The sequence below is a fragment of the Canis aureus genome, chromosome 2, assembly GCF_053574225.1.
Source record: "Canis aureus isolate CA01 chromosome 2, VMU_Caureus_v.1.0, whole genome shotgun sequence".
Classification (NCBI taxonomy): domain Eukaryota; kingdom Metazoa; phylum Chordata; class Mammalia; order Carnivora; family Canidae; genus Canis; species Canis aureus.
This window is the reverse complement of record NC_135612.1, coordinates 10,842,591-10,867,579: the sequence shown is the minus strand read 5'-3', so window position 1 is coordinate 10,867,579 and position 24,989 is coordinate 10,842,591. Positions and strand designations below refer to the sequence as shown.

At 33.4% G+C, this 24,989-nt stretch overlaps 1 long non-coding RNA gene across 1 annotated transcript in view; it reads left to right on the top strand.

The window, feature by feature from the left end:
* Nucleotides 1–24,989, top strand: part of LOC144292707 (uncharacterized) — a 472,395-nt gene that overhangs the window by 411,578 nt on the left and 35,828 nt on the right. The window contains exon 5 of the long non-coding RNA XR_013360051.1: nucleotides 18,762–18,840. This is a non-coding gene — a long non-coding RNA (uncharacterized LOC144292707). The remainder of the gene's footprint in view (nucleotides 1–18,761; nucleotides 18,841–24,989) is intronic.

Sequence of the window (24,989 nt, the reverse complement as noted above, 5' to 3'; positions counted from 1 at the left end):
CAAGCTGACTCCTGCTGAGTGCAGAGCAGGACATGGGGCTTGATCCCATGACCCTGAGATCATCACCTGTGCTAAAAGTGAGAGTCGGAGACAATGCACTGAGAACCCAGGTGCCCCTCTAATTTGCTCTTAATTTCATCTGTTGAATTTATCCAAGATTTTATTTATTTGAGAGAGAGAGAACAAAAGAGAGCACTAGTGGGGTGAGAGGTAGAGGGAGAAGCAGGCTCCCTGCTGAGCAGGGAGCCAGATGTGGGGCCGATCCCAGGACTCCAGGATCTTGAGCCAAAGGCAGATGCTTAACTGACTGAGCCACCCAGGTGCCCAATCTGCTGAATTTATAGTTTCACCTACTATATATTTCAGCTTTAAAAGGCCTAGTTCATTTCTTTTATAAGTTTCAATTTATTGCTGAAATTTTACATTCATTTACATTTTTAACCTTAATGGTTAAAGACAATATTTGAAAATACTGATATCTGGATTGTCTAGGAGACTTTACCTATTTTTTATTTTGATGTTTCTCTTGGTCTTATTTTCTAGTATGATTCTAATTTTGCATTGATGTAGATATTATTGTGAGATTCTGAATAATGCCATCTTTGTGCCAAAGTGTATATTTTGGTTCTGGAAGCATTTAGAAAGGGATAGGTAGATGATTTGATTCACTCTTGGACTGGGGTGATTCTAAGGAGTTTTTTTTTATTTTATTTTGATTGGTTGATTTTCATACTGCTCTTCCTTTAATATGTCTCTCTTCAGGATCTGTCCTAAGGCCTACTATTTTTCTAGGGATCTTATGCCTTTTATGTACAATGATCTCCATAATAACTGCCAAAAGCCCTGTTTGGCTCCTGAGACTATTACCTATTACTTCATACTTAATTATCAGCCTTTCTAAATTGCTGCACTCAAAAACACATTATAAGGAAAAAGTTGTACAAAGTGTAAGCCTCCATTTGACTTTTTGTTTTCTCTAAGATTTTATAACTTCAATTCATAAAAGTCCTAAACACCATCATTTTTCTCTTCAGCTCTGCGTAAAACCCTTATTATATTTCTTACCTTTTTAGTTACAACTTTCCACTCAGCTCTTCACATCTTTACCTGTGCCACTTATGGAAAATGCCTCTGGGAAGAGGTAGCAAAAAATTGAAATTCACCTCATTTTATTTTTTTCTTATTAGTATATCAACTCCTAATTCTGTTTAAATAAGAATTTTTCATATAAGGTACACTTAAATAGCCAAAAATGAAAGTTTTCTTGCTGCCTTATTTGTAAGATTCATAACATTAAATTCTACTTATAATTTTCTATTTGATATTGTCAATTTGTATATTTGTGAGTTTTTTCTACCTTTAAAAAATTACATTTAAATACTGGTGAGGGAGGTCTTGAAGTCTGACTTCTTTGTACATTCTTTACCAATAATTATCAAGATGTCACCTTTTTTGTTTTAAAGATATCACCTTTCAAATAATTCTGGATCAACGTCATTGTCCATTTTCTTTCATTGTAAACTTGGTGTTTTTTTTTTGTTGAGGTGCATTGAAAAGTTTTATTTTTCCTTTACTTGGATATTTAATTATTGTTTTTGTATTGTGAAAATTGTTAGGGATATATTTGCCCTAAGTTCAATGAGATAACCATTATTTTATAAAATAGAAAAAACATATAATAGTGCATCTTTTAATGAACTATATAGTTATTATGATGAGTGTTGATATGCCATTATTTATAAAGATAATTCAATCCGATGGAAGTAGCACTACATGAGTATCAGGAGTTTTGTCCATGCTTCTTACTGACTTAATAGCCTTGTTTACATTAATTGTCCAAAACTCAATTTATACCCATCTATGAAATTATTCTAAAGAGGGACATATGGGCACCTAGGTGGCTCAATTGGTTAAGCAGCTGACTTTAGCTCAGGTCATAATCCCACTCCAGGGATCAGGCCCCATATCAGGCTCCCTCCTCAGCAGGGAGTCTGCTTCTCCCTCTGCCCCTCACCCTGTTTGTGCTCTCACTCTCTCATGCTTTCTCTCTCTCAAATAAATAAATAAATTCTTTTTTTAAAAAAGAGAAACATACGATTTTTTCATAGTGATTACATAGTTGAAAATTTTAGTTCTGCATTGGAACAAACCAGAATTTGTGAGATGTCATTATCTTTATACATAGTTCTTTCTAAATATACAGACTGAAAAACTATGTAAGAAAGTAAAAAAAAAAAAAAAAACAGTAGAAACTGCATATTTGCCAACCTAAAAACAACAAAGTAACTGCAATTTATCTACATGATTATTTTCGCAGCCTATCTTAAATACTGAATTTTGTGGGGATTGTATAAACATCACTATCTATTCTTTTATAATTACACAGTGCTTCAGCTTTTCCTTGGCTGCAGTATTTCCCGAGCAGAAATTCGTATTTGTTCATGGGACTGCTTATTCAGTCTTATTCAACTGGAAGAGAAGTAACTTCCTATCTGTTATACTCTAATGGATACCATTTGGCACGTGTTTTTTCAACAAGCTTCACCTTATTCCTGAAAGAATCAGGCATTCTCTAGGCACATGAAAGATAGTAAATCAACTGTAGTGTTAATCAATAAAAGTAATCAGCCTCTGAAGCAAAACCTGTCTATTGTAATATGTAACAACTAGCTCTTGGGTGGACTTTAAAACACAGCTTCCAGAATGAACAGAGTTGTTCTGCTATTTTTTCTACTTTATGTCAAGTAACATTAGAATTTTAGATGAGACTAGACTTTAAACAGATTGTTTGAGAGTATGTGCACTGATGAGTATGAAAAGAATATGGAAAAGAACAAAAGAAGCAATGGAGATTGTGAAAAAATATTCTCTGCATGTGATGTCATGAAAGAAAATAGGCTCTAGGGTATAATTCTAAATATGACTTTGCATGTGAAATAAAAATCTATTTTTGTGGCTCATGTGCCATCCAAAGGTTTTACCTAATTTCCAGATCATTTTCTTTTGTGTAATTTCTCATCCTATAAGCAACTGTCAATTTGGTGATAGAATTCTCTTTCCTTTTGAACATTTATTTGCTTGAATTATTTGCACTTTATGCTTCGATTATATAGGTTTCCAAATTAATTAGTCAACTACATAAAGTACTTAGTAGAAAAACTAGAATAAGAGTTTAGTATTGAAGCAATCAATTAAAGAAATTATTAAAAAATAATTAAGTTAATGAAATTGTTAAATAATGTACTGAATAAAACTTAAAATCGGGATTTTTGAGGATGGTTGGAGGAGAAGAAATGAAAATCAGAAATAGGAAAATTTATACTACACCCATGCAAATAAATAAGGAAAATTTATACTCCACCCATGCAATAAAGAATGAAAGTTTATTTAGGACACACATTATTTTTATCAGTTTTTTAAAAACATTTTATCATTAAAAGAAATAGAATTATTTTAACCACTGATGAAATGAACTTCTCTTATGCTAAGTACAAAAATCTTAATGGAAGGTTATCTATGAACTTAAAGTCTGTGATAGATGATAAATACAATTATTTATCAAAATTTCTAATGATATTCATTTTATAAAAATATCATTAACTAATATACAGGGATTTCTAAATGTCAAATCTCTAATATTACTAAGCCAGGATGGAATAATAACAATTATAACTGACAGAAACAACTAACACTATTGTTTACTTTATAACATGTGGTCTCTGTATTGCAAGTTTGCAAGTAGTCTTCCAATATTTGAAAAACAAAACTTAAAACTTTAGGGTGTATTTGGCACCATTCTCACATCTGAGCTTTACCTTAAATATCTGTAACCCACAGGGAGCCTGACACCTTTCAGACTAAAGAACTCCTATGAGCAAGTCAGTTTGGGGAATAGGAAGATGTAAAGTACAAAGAATGCTTGCTCTGATGATCTCTTTATATTTTTGGTTGCTTAAATAGTAGGTAGAGAGAAGCACTGGGAGTAGCAAAATGCTCATGTTGCTGTGTGGTTGGTTCAGACACATGAGAGCCAGGATGTCACTTCTTACCTGGTGGGACCTCATTACCAGACTCATTAAGGACTTCAGCTAGAATTAAGCACTAAACTATATTAGCTCCAAACAGCATGGAAATTGGAGTATGGGGGCAAAATCTTATATTGTGATTTGTCAGATTAAGACCTGATGATGGCTAAATTTTAGAATGTGTACTGTGGATTGCTTTTTCAGTTATATAATATTCCTTAATTAAGCATTTTAGTTACTTATTTTTGTAATCTCAAAGGATATGTGTAAGATCCAATGTTCTATATGTGTAATCATATTCAATGTCTAACAGTTGATAGGTATGCATGCACTATTCCATTTTCCCAAGAGATTCATGTTTTTAAAGATTTTATTTATTTGAGAAAGACAGAAGGAGAGGGAGGGGCAGGGAGAGTGAATCTTTAAGCACACTCCCTGCTGTATAAGGAATCTGACTTGGGGCTCAGTCTTGTAACCCTGAGATCACGATCTGAGCTGAAACTAAGAGTTAGTATTGACTTAACCGACTGAGCCACCCAGGTACCCTCACAAGATATTCCTTTCCTGGTCTTTGTCCACTATATATGATAGCCCCCAAGCTTCTAGAAAAATGGTCTGTAAACATGTTCTTCCAGAGAGACCCAAATTTATCAAGAGAGCATTTACAAGTCGGATTGTTAAATGTTTAATGATCTTAAGGTTCTCAAAAACAAGCTCTTTTAAAAGCATGTTTATTTACTCCTTCATATGATATAAAGCCTCATTTGAAATAAGGCTAATGGAGTTTAATTCTCCATCTCTACTAAGGTGATTGTAAACTTTCACTTAACAATATCACTTCAGCTTTTGCTGGCAATCCCCCGAGGTTAAGAAATGGGCCCAGATAATAGTTAAATCACAATTATTTTCCTTACTACAGCTGTCTCTTTTCACACATTTAACCATTTAGAATCATTGAAAATCATTTATGTTGGTGAATGGTTTTTAATACTCTAATACAGGCCGAGTCTTTCACCAGTTTTCACTGCCACCTGGAACATATGAGTCAGCAGCTGCTTTCAACATCAAATAGACAATCAGCATCTAAGGTCACAGGGTAATAAGTTTAATTATAGGACTTAAACTTCTATCATGAGGCTAGTAATTTTGCCTTGGTTGTTAAACTCTGCAAAAATAACCTGTCTCTTCTTCTCTTCTGTTCCAGCAATTGAGTTAGTTATTTACTGTCTCAACTTGCATAACTGACTGACGAACCCTAGGGGTTTCTTCAAAGTCTATAACACAAGTGTTAACAACCATGCTTTAAACCTCTAACTTGAGTATAAAATGACTGTAGATGATGATAAATCTCAGTGTGTGTGATATGACTGATTTATAGTGTCAAAGCATAGTCTTCTAAGGCTGAATCTTATCTGTCATGTATCTAAAAATCAAAGCTCTCAAAACTCCAAAGTGTAAAATGAAATTTAAGAAAGGTCTAGATAATGTAAATCTCCCTGAAACTTGTGAAAATAATTAACTCGTTTAATTTTATCCTTTTTTTTTTTTTTTTTTTCATTAGCAATGAAAGCAGCTTTAAGGGAAACTTAGTGAAATTGGCTAACACTTTCCTATCAAATCTCTGTTAGGAATGCTTTCCCAAGCAAATTTCTTATTAAGTTGAATAGCACGATAGCCATATTCTTTATCCACAGTAATATTTAATTTCTGTACTTTTCATTCTTTCATATATAACTGAAGTAACTCAAACATGAATTACAAATAAAAAGGTAGACATGCTAGAAGGGAAACTTGGGCTCTTTTTATTTGTTTTATAATAATCCATTTTTTATTCAAGTAATTTAAGTACATTAAACACCATTAAAAATAAAGTTGAACAGGGATCCCTGGGTGGCGCAGCGGTTTGGCGCCTGCCTTTGGCCCAGGGCGCGATCCTGGAGACCCGGGATCAAGTCCCACATCGGGCTCCCTGCATGGAGCCTGCTTCTCCCTCTGCCTGTGTCTCTGCCTCTCTCTCTCTCTCTGTGACTATCATAAATAAATAAAAATTAAAATTAAAAAAAAAAAGAAAAAGATTTAAAAATAAAGTTGAACAAATGTTAGAAAGCAAAATTAAAATTATATCTAGTTTTAACATATTAACTGTTAATTAAGCAGATTAGAATTAGTACATTTAGAACATGATGAAGATTGTTTTCAGATAGTGGATCGAGCACTATGGCAGGCAGCCTTCTCTTCTGTTTCAAAGCAATAAAAGCACCAGTAGCCCAAATTTTATGAGGCATCTCTGAAAAATGGCAAGTGGATTGGATAATATTGAAGAAGCTAACTAAATTTTTAACATTTATGGGATGGTATATTGGGTGTTTGGGGTGGGGGAATGAATGGTTTCACAGATATTCAAAAACCTGAAGTGGTATATTCCAGAAAGAGGAAGGTTAACTGTTTCCAAGGAATGCTATAACAAGTTACCCTATTTTGGTGGCCTCTGAACTACAGAAATTTATTCTTTCATAAGTCTGGATGTCGGAAGTCCAAAAACTTGGTATTGGCAGGTCTGTAGTCCCTACGAAGCTTGAGGAGAGAATCTTTTTTTTTTTTTTTTCCCATTTCCCAGCTTATTGTGGCTGTCAGCTTTCCTTGTCATTCTTTGGCATTCACATCTGTCAGATTCTGCTTCTATCCTCATATTCCCTTCTCCTCACTGGGTCTGTGTCTATTTTTCTGTCACTGTCTCTTATTGGATTGACTGACCACTTGGATAATTTGGAATGATATCCCCACTTCACACTTAATTGTATCTTTAAACACCTTCTTTCCAAATAAGATATTATGCACAGATTCCAGGGATTAGGACATGGATATATCTTTTGGAGGCAAGATTTATTATTATATCACTAGAATTATTTCTGGTAATACTGCGTTCGGATCATTCATACAAAATAATAATTTTTCCCCACTGTTCACATCTCCTCAGCATAAGGATTTAACAATAGAATGGTTAGTCTTTCGGTTGTGAGCAGTAATTTCAGATTTGTGCTCATGAGAGGTAAGGACACACGCGTAGGCTTGTTATAGCTGTTAGGCAAGAGGAGTTCAAGATCCTAAACAATTGAACACAAAAGCATAATTTTCAGTAATAAACTCACAATCATGGGAGGTAAAATGGAATATGCCATTTTCAGGTGCATATCCTGTATTTCACCCCTCCACACACATACGTACACTACCGTCAGGAATGATTAATCTGGGAAAACTGTGTTGTGAATCACTAAGTACCTACAAACAGATTAGATGAAAACTGCACTCATTGGAGAATCACCAATATTTAAGAATAGTGAACAGCAGGAGAAAATAACATAAAACTAACCAAGAAACCGTTTCTTACCCAAGAACAAAGATTTCATAGAAAGAAAGACATTAGAAAACACATTCTCAGTGAGCTCAGCAAAATGTAAGACGCAACCTTCACCACTAATAATGAGAAAACTTCAGCTTCAAAATTGAAAACAAACAGCTCTTGAAAGGTGCCAGGAAACATCAGAGACAGCCAGAAATCCAGAGGCTAAGATCTTAGAGAATCGGACACCAACAAAGCCCCAGATTCATCAATGATATGATGCTTTAGAGAATCTGATCATTTGCTGCTGACTCCTGAAAAATATTTAGGATTTGAGAGCAAGTGTGAACCTAGGCCCCACTGAACTCTAAGCGAGTCAGGGAGAAAATAATTATACACAGTTCAGCACTACCATGCTGACAGGGCTTGAGACATAATCATGAAGGGGAAAAAAAAACTATAAAAAACGTCATGCATGAACCTAATATTTTATAGGCAATAACACACATAAGGCGTTGGGCAGCCCCTGAAGGGCAAGTGCGGAGAGTGAGAAACAGAAAAAGCAGAAGGCAGCTGTTCTGTGGCTGAAAACTGAATCTGAAAATTCTGCAATATTGAGACACTGTGTACACACTCGATCACTTCTTTTGTCTGGGGAACTCGAATTCGATATTTGACTCTTGTTAGCCTGGTGTGTGTGTGTATGTGGGGGGATGTACTTTGTGGTTCGGATTTAGCTGGAGTCTCAGCCACCAGTCCTGGTGTCCCTACCCCTAGATGTGTTTCTGGGCCCACCCCTACTTCCATTCCTCTTCCAGGCGCATGATTTGGTGTTTGTGTTTGTGTCCCTTTCCTTTAGATGTCCTATCTTTAGTTCAGTGCCCAGCAGTGTTAGTGATGATTGTTCTTAACCTCCACATATTGAAAATTTTATTCCAGAAGAGAGAGAGTGGAGAAAGGAGAAGGTGGAATTGTATGTCCTTCCCTTGGTACCTGCCATTCTTCCTCCAAGTCTGCAACATTAAGGACATCTTCTTATAACATGATCCAGTAATTTCCATGAGCATTTGACGGGGTTCGAGGAGAAAACTCTGAAGAGGAAGTGGACTCCCCAGTTTCTGAGGCCACAGGGGCTTCCCCCTCCCTCAGCAAGGCCCCTGGTGTCCACCAATTCACAGCCTCTGCTACATAAATTCTTCCTTGAATCTCATTGCTTCATCTGACACTGCTTGTGGCCCATCTTTCCCTGCAGGCATCTGCTTGGATTTGTTCAGTTTGTTGACCTGAAACCTCAGTGCTTAGAAAGGTTCAAGGAAAGTTGTGAACCTGTAGCTTGTTTGGCTTCCTTCTCCTGTAAAATTGAAATACTCTTCAGGTGTCTCATCCCTCAGCAGATACCAGATGCCAAATAGATTTTTTTAAAGAATTTTATTATACATGTTTCTGATCCCCAAACCAATACTTTATACCAAAGCAAACTTGAAATATTAAGCTTTGGAGGTTATTTATTTATACAATGGTTTGAGTAAAGCTTTATTTTTTCTCCCCTGCTCTTTTTCTTTCCTCTACTTTTGGTGAGATTCAGGTTCTAGTATTGTAAACAATACAGTTCCAATGTTTTCTTGGGGTCTCATATAATTTGGATTTTTTCCACTATGTTTTTCAGATATAAATGGTATTATATTAGTTTCAAGTGTACTACATGATTTGATATATACATTACAACATGCAATAAACCTAGTTAACATCCATCACCACGGAAAGCTATGCACATTTTCCTTGTGATGAGAACTTTTAAAATCTACTCTCCGAGGAACTTTCAAATATATAATACAATATTATTAACTATAGGCATCATGCTGTACATTACATATCTCCTCACTAGGATTCTGTACCTTTTGATCCCCTTCACCCACGCTACCCATCCTCACTCCCTGCCTCTAGAAACTACCAATTTGTTCTCTCTGCAAGTTTTTATTTCTTTAAAAAATTTCACAGATAACTAAAATCATATGGTATTTTGTCTTTTCCTGCTTGACCTATTTTGCTTAGCATAATGCCCTCAGGCTCAATCTATGTTGTTGTAAATGGCAGGATTTCCTTCTTTTCTATGGCTGAATAATATTCTCTCTCTCTCTAGATATATGCAATGTATATAATATACATAATTATAATTATAATCTATATATTTTATATAGAGTATATATTTTTTTTATTTATATACATACAGATATATAATCTCCATATATTTTTATCCATATATTGAGTTAATGTTTTCATTTCCTTTAAGTAAATACCATAAGTGGAATTGCTAGCTCATATGGTAGTTCTCTTTTTAATTTTTGAGTAACCTCCATACTGTTTGCCATAGTGGCATTCCCACCAGGTGTTCCTTATGCTCCATATTCTCACCAATACTTGTGGGTTTTGTTTTGTTTGTGTGAGGTAATATTTCATTGTGGTTTTGACTTCCATTTTCCTGATGATTAGTGATGCTGCACATCTTTTCATGTACCAGGTAGCCATTTATTTATTTTCTTTTGAAAAAATGTCTATTCATATCTTCTGTTCATTTTTTAAATTGAGCTGTGGTGTTTTTGGGTATAGATTTGTATGAGATTTTTATATATTATACATACTAACCTGTTATTAGATATAAGATTTGCAAATATTTTCTCTAATTCTGTAGGTTGCCTTCTCATTTTGTTATTGATTTCCTTTGCTGTGCAGAACTTTTTAATTTGATGTTGCCCCATTTGTTTGTTTTGCTTCTGTTGTCTTTGCTTTTAGTGTCAAATCCAAAAAATAATTAGCAAAACCTATGTCAAGGAACATAACACCTGTGTTTTCTTCTAGGGGTTTTATGGTTTCAAGTCTTACATTCATGTTTTTAATCCATTTCAAGTTGATTCTTGCATATGGTACGAAATAGTGGCCTAGTTTCATTCTTTTGCATGTGGCTGTTTGGTTTTCCCAAGACCATTCATTAAGGATATTGTTCTTCTCTCATGAGTTAAATGACAATATATGTGTGGCTTTATTTCTGGGCTCTCCATTCTGTTCTATTGATATAAGTATTTTTTTTATGCTGGTACCATACTATTTTGATTACTGTAGCTTTGTAATATAGTTTGAAATCAGGACACATGATGTCTTTGGTATTGTTCTTTCTCAAGATTCCTTTGGCTTTTCAGATTTTTAATGAAAATGCTTGAACATCTTGGTAGTTATTTGTAATAAAAATAATCTGTATCTTACATTGTGTGTAAAGGAAAATATCCAGTTAGAGATACAAATATAAAAAATGCAACCATACAAGTATGACAGTCAAACATGGGTAAAATTCTCTTGAATCTCAGTGCAAGGGATGGCTTTCTAAGATTTAAAAAAATCCAGAGGCAAGTAAAAAGATTGATGAATTTGAGTATGTTAAAGATTTTTAAAGCTTTTGTATTAAGAAAATTGAAAACTGTGAAACTAGGAAGAAACTTTTGCAATAATCAAAACAAGAGACTGATATTTTTAATGTTAAAAAAGCTTTAAAACTGATAAGTTAAGTACCAAAACTCTGATTGAAAAATGAGAAAAAATATGTGTACAGCAAATACAACAGAAAAAAAAAAAAAGAAAACTGGTTTTTCAAAGATAAAAAAAAAGCATTTTCAAATTCACTCATGGTTAAAGAAATACAACCAAAACAATGAGATACTATTTCTTACCCAACAAATTGGAAATCAAAAGTATGGAAAAAGGGTGTTGATGAAGCTGTGCTATCCATCATTGTGAACCTTGCTGGGGGAAATGCAAGCAGATATGACACTTCTGGCTGGTATTTGACAGAACCTCACAAAACTATACATTAATCTAACTTTTAACCCAGAAATCCTACTTTTAGGAATCCACCCTGAAGACTTATATCTTATTTAATGAAAATACATTTGAGCAAAGTTAGCATTGTGGCATTATTTGTCATTTCAAATATTGGAAATAACATAATGCCAATACAGAAAAAAGTTAGACTCTGGTAGTTTAAGCCTCGAAGGAGCTGCCAAGTGCCCTAATAATCCACACTACATGGAAAGTCCTCACTTGAGGTATAGGCTTTACCTATGTCATTTTTGTTTCTCACATCTTAATCATCACTATAAGCCAAATTAAAATGAATGAAAACTCTGACTTGCTGCTGTAGTGATGGTGGTTAGGATGGGTTCTTTGTGCTAGTCTGGACACTTGCATGGAGAAGATGTAAAAATTAAGCGAGGCTTTTAAAAAATATGGCCTAAAATATTCTGGGAAGAGTCCTTACAATGCCTGGCCAGGTAATTTGAACCCTATGAAGTTTGCAGGTCTGCCCTCTAGGGATGGTGCCTGAGTTTTGATTCCTAAATGATAATATTTAACCATGACTTACCAAGGTTCTTTTTGCTTGATGTCAAATATAAGAGTAGAATTTGGTCTCTGTTATTCTGTTATTTCAGTTAAAATGAAACTTTCTTGAGGTGCCTGGGTGGCTCAGCGGTTGAGTGTCTTCGACTCAGGACATGATCCCGGGAGTCCCAGGATCAAGCCCCACATCAGGCATGGAGCCTGCTTCTCCCTCTGCCTGTGTCTCTGTCTCTGTCTCTCATGAATAAATAAAATCTTTTTTAAAAAATAAGAAACGTTCCTGAGCTAGTAACCAACTAAGATTTTTAGTTAGAGTTCATTGATCTGGGAGGGCAAGAGAAAATATCTATATAGCACAAAGTGTGAATAATCTTATATATATATATATATATATATATATATATGTATATATATTTACTTAAACTTTTATATATTACTGACATATTTTTATTTATCTTCACACACATACATATTTAAACATTTATATAACATATAAGGAATATAATATTTTCATCATATTAAGTCCTAAAATGGCAAGGTCATGGGTGATTGTATTTTATTTTTCTTTTTGGTAAACCTTAAATCCATAGATAGATATAAAAGAAAATCCATGTTTGTACTAACTATAATTTTAAAATACTAGCATCTTACCATATTGCTTTAAAATTTAATTTTCCTTTTTGGGGAAACCAGATAGAAACACAGGTGAATTTTCTCTCTTAGTTCCTCTCCTTAAACACATCATTTTGTCTTCTAAAGAAGCAAGTATTCTCCTCAATTTTATCTGTATCTATGCAGTTTATGTATTTGTATTTTTACTAATTATATATATAATTATATAATATATATATACACCCATCCATCCATTAGTATATGTGTGTGTATATATATATATGTGTGTGTGTGTATATATATATATATATATATATGATATATATATATCCATCAGCAGCATATAGCAGAAGCTCTATTAACCGGCCACTGATAAAACTATTCAGTGGTTTAGAAGATAATTTTCCTTACCTCTGTAAAATATATGACTTCCATAGAATATTGAATATTCACAGTTCATAATGTACTCCCTGCTAATGCTACTTCATTCACCAAATGGGTTGTAGGTTTAACAAAGCTCTGACATTTTTATCCGAAATCTGTTTAGACCATATATACTTCATTTGAATTTATTCAACTTAATTAAGTATTATGCAATGCAGGAAATGCAAATAAACAGATTTTTTCTACAATTAAATTTGAGGATTTGAAAAGTACCCCCCCCCCAAAAAAAAATTAGGACAAAAAAGACAACTTCATAAATTTGGGAGAATATATACAAATATAGAAGGAACTTACAATACACTTGATTGATGTGGAAATGGTTTTGAATTCTTGTTATAAAGAAAATAAACTGGATATTGTCTATAATGTTGTGTATTATATAATAGAAAAGAAACCTATGGGGAATTATACAATGGACTCATACTCAAAAAGCAAAAGCACTAAGCCCTAGAGTAAACTATTCATAAATAAACATATCTTTTAAAAGAAAAAAGAAAAAGTATATATATTTTTAATGATGCAACAAAGGATCTGTAATAGCCAATGTGAACAAAGGCCTTTTATGTCATTTTATTGATTTGATACAATGATTCGTAATACACGTCTTTTAAATATTTTGCTATTATTATGCTTTTAGCAACCTATCCATGTTATAGTGTACAGATTTATCATGTACATGCATTATTCTTTTTATGCCATATATTAGTCATTTGTTCATATATGGATGTGTATTTATACTTTTAGTCACATGCAAGAGTTTCTCAGGAGCTCGTTAACTAACCAGCTTTTAGAATTTCTAAATTTGGTATTATATTTGTTAAAGTTTTTATTTTGGGGGGTGTGTTTAAAATATTCTCTTCTATTTCCAGTTTCTTAAACATTTCTATCATGAATGAATGATAAACTTCTAGAATTTTCTTGTTAAGTTTTCCCTTGTAAACCTTTTTTTTTTTTTTTTTTTTTTTTTTCAACCTTAACACTGATGCGTTCCTACATTTCTGAACTAACCTCTCCTTGGAGTATATTGGTTTCAGTTCACATGCTGGATTTTTTTGATTAATATATTTTTTAAATCAATAATATTAAACCCTATTTTTCTTTCTTACATTGCAAGCTAGTGGTTTATGATAGTCCTATCAGTCTTAAAAAATGACTTGAGTTTCCTTATATCTATTTCTTTTTTTTTTTTGATTTGTTAGATTTTTAATAACATGGAAATCCCAATCAGCCCTTCAACAAAATTAAAATACAGAAAGTGAAATTAAAAGTATTCTACAGTAAATGACTTTTATTAAAAAAAAAAAAAAAGTAACTGCGAACATATAAACAAGCCTGCAGGTCACTACAGTACAGCTGGAAAGAAGATAGATACATTTTCCAATGTATCTATTGGCCAATGAATTCCATCATTTTCAAATAAATTCTTAATAAAACTCCACAGAGTTGGAAAGTTTTGCTGAAAATATTTCTGGACAAAAAAAAACCCAAAAACCAAAAAGCCTCATGTAGGAAATCAAACTTTCCTTCGCATTTGGAAGTGTTAAGAGGAGTTCCAAGGGAACGCTGGTAATAGGTGAAAATGGTTCTTGTGTCACCAGTGTATGTATTCTTAAAACACAGCACAGCTCAGACATGACAAAGTTCTTTCTCAGTTGGCTGTTCCCTCAAGATAGGACTGCGATGGGAGGGGAAGAAACTAAAAGAATCCTAAAAAAGCCTATTTCTTTTGTGACTTACAGGGGTATTCGTTTAGAAGGATTTAGAAAATTCGACTTTTTAATTGTCTGAGCCATCTTTTTTTTTTTTTTTTTTTTTTTGCTGTTTGTCAATTTGGACTATGTGTTCATTCTCTTCTATCTATTTAGTATAGTTAGGTTTTCTTGTTCGTTAATAAATTAACATCTTGATAATATCTGTTTTACCTCAGTTTTCAAAAAGCTGCTGGCATAATATTATGCCCAGTACTTCTTTTTTTTTTTTTGTCATTTATATTTTATCTGTTTCCATTTTCATTCCTAACATTATACTGACATTACATTGGAACATGTAATTTTATCAATTTTGCTTATAAAAAATTCACCTATCTTATTAATATTTCAGATAAATAGTTTTGATTATAATGATTTTTGTAATTTTACTCACTTTCTATTCTGATCTTGCAGATGATTGATTTTCAGTCTCATATTCTGTTACATGTATTTACATCACAAGATTACATTCTCAATAGTTAGCAACATCCTTTAGTTTGACTTGTACTACTTTATTAATTTACTTAAAATATTTGTGTACTACCTATTTATCGACAGTAACCATTTTAGATACTTGTGCTATGTCAGTATTAAAACAGGAACAGAAGCAGCCCCTGCTCCTATAAAGTTCAAAGTATTTTTGTGGTGAGGGGCAGTAAAAGAATATAAAAAGAACATAAATAATAAAAATGCATGCTCATGTTAAAAAGGGAAGAGTGCCATCAAGGATATAAAACTCAGGTCAGGGTAAGAGAGTGGGAGAGAAGTGGTGATGCAATATCAGATAAGAAAGGTAGAACAGGCCTCATTGAAAAGGTGACATTTAAACAAAGACAAAAGAAAGTAAGAGTTAGCCAAGGGGAAATGTGACTTAAATGAATAGATGATAATTCTGGCTATTGTTAAGTAGATTAAAGGGACATAGGGAAGAATTAGAGATGCTTTGAGAGATAATGGTGTCTGTGAACAGCTGGTAGCAATAATGAGATTGGACATAACTTGTACATATTTTCTAAGTGAAGAATATAAGATTTGCTAATGGACTGGATAAAGTGTGACAGAGGAAAAGAGTACACAGTAATGACTCCAAAATATTTAACCAAATGGAAGGATGATTAGCCATCAATGGAGCAGTGATCTGTATGCAGAGCAAGAAAATATTTTAAATGTGGTCTTTTAATGTGTGAAGTATGGGAAAAGTTTCGCATATCTAACTTGAGGTGTGGAGTAGGTAATTGGGAATTTTTAGAGTTCAAGAGAGGTTTATGATGGAGAAATAAATTTGGAATTTGTCAACTTAACATCCTTTATAATTATTTTAATACCATCTCTATCTCCAAAGAACATAGCATAGAAAGAATAGAATACCAGTGGCAAAGCTCTAAAGAATTTAGGTAAGTTCAGGCAAAAAAGATTGAGATGGAACAACTCATGAGACAAGATAAATACAAGCAGAGTGTGGAGTTTTGGAAATAAAATGAAAAAAGTACATTGGGAGAAGAGTTATCAGTTGTATCAAAGGCCGTAGAAAGATTGAAATACAAGACATGTAAATGTGAAAACTCACCATTTGGATTGAGCACTGAGGTATCATCACTGACCTTCACAAGGACTTTTTGAGTCTGGTACTCTAGTATAAATCAGAGCTTAGGCCCATCAAAAACATGAAGAATGGGGGAAATCGTGGATTAAGGATTTTAAGAAGGTTAAAGAATTCTGGGTAGTGGGCACAACACCCAGTGAGTTCACAGAGAGGAGCTGGTAGTCTCAGATTAGGATACATGAAACTGAAATTATAGAGAAATTACAATAATTGACAATTGTAATTAACTCTGATATGACCATGGGAGTAGGTGGCTAAAGTAGGGATATGGACAAAATAATTAGTGGAACAAAGTTTAAAGGGCTCAATGGCTAGAGTGTAGGAAGGATGATCTCTGTATATATTGCAACTTGGAAGAATTCCTGCTGGAGTGGCCTATGAAAGGTAACAGTGAGACATTAGCTAAAATCATTAAAAAATGAAGAGTTATGTCCCAGGGCTAGGTGGATGATGATAGTAATGCGATATGGTGGTTAATATAGCTCATTGACCTGAGATTCAGAGCTGGAGATTTTAGGAAAAATGATTGTGTTTTGATGCACAACCAATGAATTAAAAATTTAGGACCATAAAAATGCAGCAAATATTTATTATTTCCGAATTTCTGTTGGTCGGGCATTTAAGAGTTGCATTGCTTCATGCTTCTGCCTTGGGAATCTCTGTTATGATATTGCAACTTTTATGTCAGCTTTGACTGGGGTCATCACGGTTTCTTTACTGAGCCTGGAAGGTTGACTTCTAAAATTGCTCACTCATATGATTAGCAAGTTGATGCTTGTGGGTGGAAGAAAATCTCAGTTACTCAAAATGTGGACTTCCTTATAGAGCTGGTGGGGAGTCTCCTCAGGACATGAAAACCAGATTCTGAGCAAGTGATTCAAAAGAAAAAGGGCAGAAACCTCGATGCCTTTTGTGATCTACTCTTAAAGTCACACTCTATCACTTCCCACAGGGTGGGAGAGGACTACGCAGAAGGGTGCATACCAAGAGATGAGGATTACTGGAAATTATATTCAAACATGGCTACCATAAAGGTGGCCATATGTTCTAAATGTGACTTTAGAAATAAAAGAATACCAAGTTCATTTCCAGAATAGTGTCATAAGGACACAGAAAAATAAAGCCACTTCTGAGAAAAATAAACTCACCATTGAGAGAGACACTCTGAGGAATTCATGCACTAATTAGTATATCCAGGTGATAGCTTGATTGCAATTTGAACAAAATGAATGAAGGGACCATGCAGATAATATGTTGACAGTATAGGTGATTTTATGTGCAACATTCAATTTCAAGGACTAGAGTAATAAAATTTAAGAAGTGGACAGAAGACTGCAAAAGAATATACAATAGAGATGTACAGAGCTTTCCCGGATTAAGGTGTAGACACGGAAAGATAACCTGGCACTTTAGGAAATTCGCTCAGGTCTATCCTAAAAGACAGGACTAGAAGTTTCTGGGAGATGTGGACTTAATCCCAGTTGTTTTGGCTGAAGGGTTTCTGTTGCTCTTCTTGGAGTAAAGCTACTCTAGCTTTAAATTAGTATGCTTTCTTTTGATGGACTGAATAGTGGGGAGGCTGGGGTGTTCCATCAGTATATGGGCCTCTCCCCCAACTGTGAAGGTATGATTAGAGGGTTTAGGGGAAGAAACATGCTCTAACTTCCATTTTTGTGTATTTCTAATTATTTTGTAATTTCTTTTGTGATTGCATTGTAACTGGAAGAACTTTTTAGAAGTGTTGGAGTTTCTAAAATGTAACAGGACAGAAGGAACGACTTTTTAAAATTAGTGATTTTTAATTGAATTATATTGATTTTAAAGAAAATTATTTATATGGTGGTATTTACTACTTTAGTAGTTTTTATTCACTTTTATTACTATTTCTTATAAATTTGCTTTTCTGTGTCCTAAAACGTGACCAAATTTTGGAAAAGTGTTGTGTTTGGTGGTGGTTGTGGGGTTATTAGTAACATGTTGCGATCTATCTCTATATGTTACCATATAAATGCATATATGTTGATCTATATAGACATATATAGACATTTTGTATTTCATGTTATATAATAAAAATTTAATATTTATAATATGTAGAATGTTAATATGTGTTCTATATATAAACTACATTACCTTTTAATCAGTGTCCTTAATACTTTTCTACTGGTTGATTCATTTGAGAAAAATTAATGTTAAATGTACTTTTATTTTTTTAATTCTAACAATTCATGCATTATAACTTTTAGTCTATTGTAAAAGGTATTTAGAGATACATGCTTTTTAGATCTTGATGAATGATTATAGTTTAGGTACTGCCTTTTATTTATATACTATTCTGTTTAAATTCCCATAATAGTATTATACTGCCTTTCTTTTAGACACCTGTCTGGAATTTTGTTTGGCCCATCCCTTGATTTTCTACCCTTTTGAATCGTTATGATTTAAGTAAGACTTTTTGAAAAGGTATATTGCTGTGATTTTTAAAATACAAGAGTCTGTTTAAGTGATTTTTGAAACTTTACTATTACTAGTAGATGTGAAATTATTCTTCTCATGTATTCTGTATTTTCCATCGACTATTTTTTCTCCTTTTTGCTTTATTTTAGGTCAGTGGTTCTCAAGTGAGGCTATTTTTGGTTGTCACAGCGACACAACAGGCTGAGGTGTGCTACTAGCATCAGTTGGGTAAGTCCAGGGATGCTGCTAAATGTCATTGCTTAGCGCAACCCTACCCAACAAAGACCTACCTGGTTAAAAATGTCCATGCGCTAAGATTGAGAACACTTGTTTCAAATTATGTATTCTATAGTCTATTCATTTTATTTTACTTCTGTCAATATAACATAGACTTTTTTTCTTGTGACATAGACTTAAGATTATTTTAGTTATTAGTTAAAACAATCTTCAAAGGATGTTGAACTAATAGCCATATTTATTCTCCTCTAGTGCTAGAAAAAAGACATTTAGAAAGAAACTAATGTGGTTACTTTTCTCATATTTCATATTGTTTTTAAATATTTATTTTTATATTTTTAATTACTCCATACTGAGTATTGTCAACATGTACAGAGTAGTCATGTATCTATATATTTGGCATTTATTTAAATATATATTATATACATCTGTTTATTAATTTAATATTAGTAATATTCATATTATACATATACACCCAGACGCCCACAGGTTTTTACCATTGTTTTTTACTTCTTATATCCCATTCTTTCTCTCTCAGTCTTATTTCCTGTCTTCTGAGTTACACCGTGAGTAGCTTTCAGTGGAGGTAGATGGATAGCAAATTATCTGGCTTTCATTAAATCTGTTTTGATCTCACATATTATTTAATAACTGTGCAGCTGGAATAAAATTATATTCGTGATTTCCCTTCAGCATTTGGGAGATTTTATTTTAAAGATTTTATTCATTTACTCATGAGAGAGATTGAGAGAGACAGGCAGAGGGAGAAGCAGGCTCCATGCATGGAGCCCAATGTGGGACTTGATCCCAGGATTCCAGGATCATGTCCCTGCGCCACCCAGAGATCCCCTGCACTTTGAAGATTTTATTTCAGTAAAATATGATTGCTGTGATTAGTGTGTTACTCCTTCATAGGTAATCTTATCATCAAATCTGACTTAGTTCCAACATCTTTTTTGCTTGCTAAGTCAGTCATTTTGATTGTGTGTCTTAGCATTAATTAGCTTTGACTCCTGTTTGAGACCAATTAGGGTTTTGTGGTTACTTAGTTGGATAACACATATTTTACACTAATTCTGAAAAATTATTGGTATTGTCTTGTTAAATGGCATATTCTTTAATTGGCTGTAAGTTTATGAAATCATTATTAGAAGCTTAATAGACCATTTTTTTTTATCCTCTAATTCAAATTCTATTCTGTATTTTCTATCTTGCAATTTTCTTTGGAGAATTATATTTTTGAGTATATGCTTGAATTCAGTTTTCACTTCATCTGTCTAGTTTGAACTTTTAATTCTTCATTAATTATATTTTTATCTTAAAGATTCTGATTTTTGGAATCATACAGATTGGAATGTCTGTCTCTAGCTTCATCAGATATATTTATTTTAATTTTTATAATAACTTCTTTTTCCTTTATATATTCTCTACATTCTTACCAATTTTTACCTGATAGTCACAAGATGGCTACTCAATATCCAGCATCAGTGTTCTAACTAAGAAGAGAAATCAAGTTCCAAAATCTGAATGAGGTCTTTTTAAAAGATTTATTGGAATTCCTACCCAGTTGTGCCCCTAGTTACAGCAGGGAAAAAAAGGAGCTGTGGTTCATTTCAGTAACTTTTCTCAGAAAAGGAGGCCCCAGGAAACCATTCAAGAGTTTAGAAAAGTATATGTATGAGTTTAATGGGTAAACTGCTGCAGCCATTAAGGTGCAGATCTCTTTGGCAGCCTTTAATAGGAGCATAGTTTTCTTTTAGCCTCCAGCTCTCACCTCACTGCTTCTATTACATTCAGACCAAAGCATATTTCTCAGGCTCCAAGACCTTGCTCCTTCAAGGCTGCTCCCAGCCAAAGATTGAGCCTGATAGGGAGTACTAGATCCATTTGATTTCTGCCCATTTCAGGACTGATCAATGGGCAGCTCATTGGCCAGGTCAAATTTTTCTCAGAACTGGGGTGTAGACTGATACATTTCCCACCCATTCCTTCTTTTAACACTTGTTAAACTTGCATCATGATCTGAAGGCTCTCCATCCCTACTCCTTTCCCCATGGTTGGCCACCTGCTTTCATCTTGGAGTATGTGAAGGCACTTTCATTTAGTTTGGGGATATGCTGTATAGGAGATTTTGTTGGCTCTATTTAGTTGACTTAATGGGAATTTGGAAAGACCAAAATCTGTGCTGCCACCACTGCCATCATATTTCCTAAACTCCATCATTAAACATTTACAGGTAAAGATCTAAATTTTATTTATATTTTCAAAATATATTATCGATATATATATAGGTTATATATGTTATATATATAATATCTGTATTTTAAATAAATACTAAGGTAGGTATAGAACTTCTTAGTTATTCATTTATTTTAGGACACATAGTGAAAATGTGGATTCTAGAAGTTACTTCTAAGCACAACTATAAGCAAAGAACAGAGAAACTGAGTTCAGAAAAGTTGACAGTATAATTGTAACAGTACAGGCAATTTTATCCTATTTAGTAGGCTGAATTTATATATAAAGCATTTTTTAAGGCTTTTTCCTCAGAGCTGATTAAAAAAAAAGATAAATAAGAGTAGAGGACTTGTAATATATTTATCTTTTATTCTAGGAATAAAAGCTCACTGTAGTGTTAATCTATGAGTTATTATATATTAACCTTATCACCTCCACAAGAAAGTGAACTTTTCTTATATCCAGCAAACTAACAATTCTTAAAGTGAAGATAAATATTAAGATTTTAGTACAAAGACTATCAGACATTCTTTATCTTAGCAAATTAAACGTAAGATATTCACTTGGCATGTATATTTTGTAGAAAGAAAGAGAATAGGTATATTCAATTGGAAATTCTTTATCATGGCACACAGTTCTGACATAAAAGGAAATGGCATTGTAAAAATTAAAGTCATTTTGTCTGAGAGAAGTAAAACAGAGGAAATTTCTAAGTAACAGAAAGCAGTTAAAGCTGTCCTTAGAGAACTGTAACTTACATAACTGTAAGTTACACTTAAAAGAGAGATAATAATTTGTGTAGACATTGAGTTTGGCAGAGCTATGGGGATAATATCTTTTTCAGTATCAAATATTATTTCATTTTTGATGCTAAGTCTTTCTTGCAATATTAACTTTTTATACTATTTTTTCCTCCATGACCTTGACCAACATGTGGGAAATAATCAGCCCCATCTTCCTAGGTCTTGAAGGGTTTGGTAACTTATGTTGAAGAGATTTCAGTGCATAAATGTCCTCATTGCTGCTTAAAAGCTGTATCCTCCTTAAAAAAACAAAAACAAAAGTGAATGTTATGTTAGACAGATGTGAAATCATCCAAAACTACGAGTTATTTTAGTCTGCAGAATATTTTAGATTGCAACAAAAAAGGCTAGTTTCTATTTCTATCCAATGGGATTTTGTGAGATGGAATTTTTGTGTGACCAAATTCATAGTGGTTTATGAGGCAAAGGCAGGGTAGCCTGAGACCTAATCTTATTTTCCCTACATTTAACACATTTATTTTTAGAATTATATTTAAATATTTTTCCCCAACACTCAAGCTGTTAAATATGTTTGTCATGTGGCTGGTCACTAATTATATTCATATTTGATTACCAAATTGCTCATATCTTTAGATAATGTTTTTTTTTTTTTTTTAAGTAGATTTGGGGAATCCTTGCTTTCTCCAGTATACTAGGTACACTGTTGACAGCTTAATTTTGAAATGAAAATAAGTGCTTGATCCTTCATCACTTTGGCTTTACAACCAATGCAACTTCTATCTTACCACTCTAGTAAGATTCTAGAAGAGGCTCTTCCATCCTTCCTAGGAAGCAGTAAATTCATTTTTTCTTAGTCACTACTAGAAGTAGGCCACCCCTCTACCCCTCAACACTTCAGACAGGAAAAGGGATCAGGAGAATTTCTGGGTAATACCATTAAATATTCCACCATTTCCTCTTTCCCACCTCACGAACAAAACATGCCATCAAAGCCATTTTGAGTGATGTCACTAAAGGGCAGAGTTACAGTGAAGCTAATGAAACTTAAACTTCAAGATCCTACAGATGTGTCTACAATGACATACATTTTTGACGATTTGCAATAGTAAGATTTTTCTGTTCTCATTCTCTAAAATGGCCTTTGGCAAATGCCCAGTGCTTATAAACAGAGGAAGGATGAATCTAAAATAATCATAAAACTTTAGAACTTGGTGGAGATTTATGGGTTAGCTACTTCAATTCCTTTCTACTCAAGATGTAAGAATTAAGGCCCAGAGAAGTTCGTCTACATGGCTCAAGTCACCAACATTGTTAGCTGCAAAACCAGTACTAAAGTTCCAGTGTCTAAATCCTCAACTAGTCTTCTTTTGCGTGTATTACTCTACTCCTTAAGAATATGAGTATTAGGTTTTGTTGATACAGTAGAGGGTAAATGCTTTAGAGTTGAGTTAAAGGAAATGCTCAACTTTTAAACTTAGCGGGTCCTGTTTGTGGGCTTTCAGGGAAGTTATTACTTTAACATTTACCGAGATCAAAATGACTCCAAGAAACCTCAAGCAGGGCTCTTTTTCTGCCCTGAGCACATGTTGTACATCTGCTTTAAATAAATAAATTAATTAAATTAAATCAAGCAACCAACCACCAAAAAGGAGCATTCTAAACATAAAGATAAGAAAAACAAAACAAAAACCTCCTTCCCTGCTCCCTCTAGATTAAAATCATGCAGCTTGCACATAGTAAAAACATAAGATAAGATCTCTAACTTTCTGAAAAAAAAAAAAAAAAAAAAAAAAAAGATCTCTCACTTTCTGGAATGTCCTTCGTCGTGATGATTTCTCACTCTTTGTAAAACACACAGATAACCCGCACCAAATGTTCCTTCCTTGGAGCGCTCTCTTCTTTGGGAAGAATTGTATCCCAGACAGATGTCCTAACTTGGGCTCCAATAAAACATTTTCCCCTTTTCTTTAATTTTTTTTTTAATTTATTTTGTGTCAACAAGGTAGATGAAGATATAATTCTAGTTCTGACACACTTGCTGGTTGAGAAATTCTCATTTTTTTTTCCATGTATTGGATGACATCTGATTGAAAGGATTGTCATGGACAGTATGTGGGAACTTTCTAAGAAAGTGATACACTGCCCAAGTAGCAACAATGCTGTGAGGTTCTGTAAAATCTCTGCATACATATTGTAAATTTGAAATTATTTTAAAATAACGAATGAAAGACAAACAAATGTAGAGCTAACAGCCAGTTCCCAATAGCCTAAGGAGGTCTCCACAAAGAATTTTCCCTCGCTTCATCTTTTTAAGTCATATGAGTATGACCACTAGTGGGATACATTTAAAATGAAATTTCACTAATGTACTACACCTGACTATAGAAAGTTTCTACTAAATCAGGAGTATTCCTATTTTGAAGACATTGAAAACATTTCTTGCTCTGTCTCTCTCTCTATATATATTTTTTGCATTGGTATATTTAATGGGATTATGTTAGCTTTTGATCCATTAGTTACAACCATTAATGTTTATATTTATATTCTCTCTCTCTATATATATAATAACATTTATATTATCAACTATATATATAATTATATATTATATATATATATGCATACTATAAAATTATAAGTAATTTCAATTGGGGTACCTGGTGGCTCAGTGGTTGAGGGTCTGACACCTTCAGTTCAGGGACCTCCCCTGGGGTCCTGGGATGGAGTCCCACATCGGGCACCCCACAGGGAACCTGCTTCTCCCTCTTCCTATGTCTCTGCCTCTCTCTCTGTGTCCCTCTGAATAAAAAAATAAAATCTTGAAAAAAAATTATTTTGTTATAATATTAAAAGCCCCTAAATAAACCCAGATTTCAAAATTCAAAACTAAAGCAGAATTCTTATTTAAATTTGTAATTAATAAGTATTTACTATATTTGAATTGCTAAATAAAAGTTTCATACTATATTTAAAGTTTCATACTATATTAAATACTTAATATTTTCATAGTTACTTGAGAAAAAAGGAAAATAGGAAGAAGAAAAGGCTATTAGAGATTCAGAAGACATAATAATAGAAAAGAATTAACATAATGAGAAATAATCTTTGGATCTCTTCACTAAAGTTGGATTTAGCCTTTAA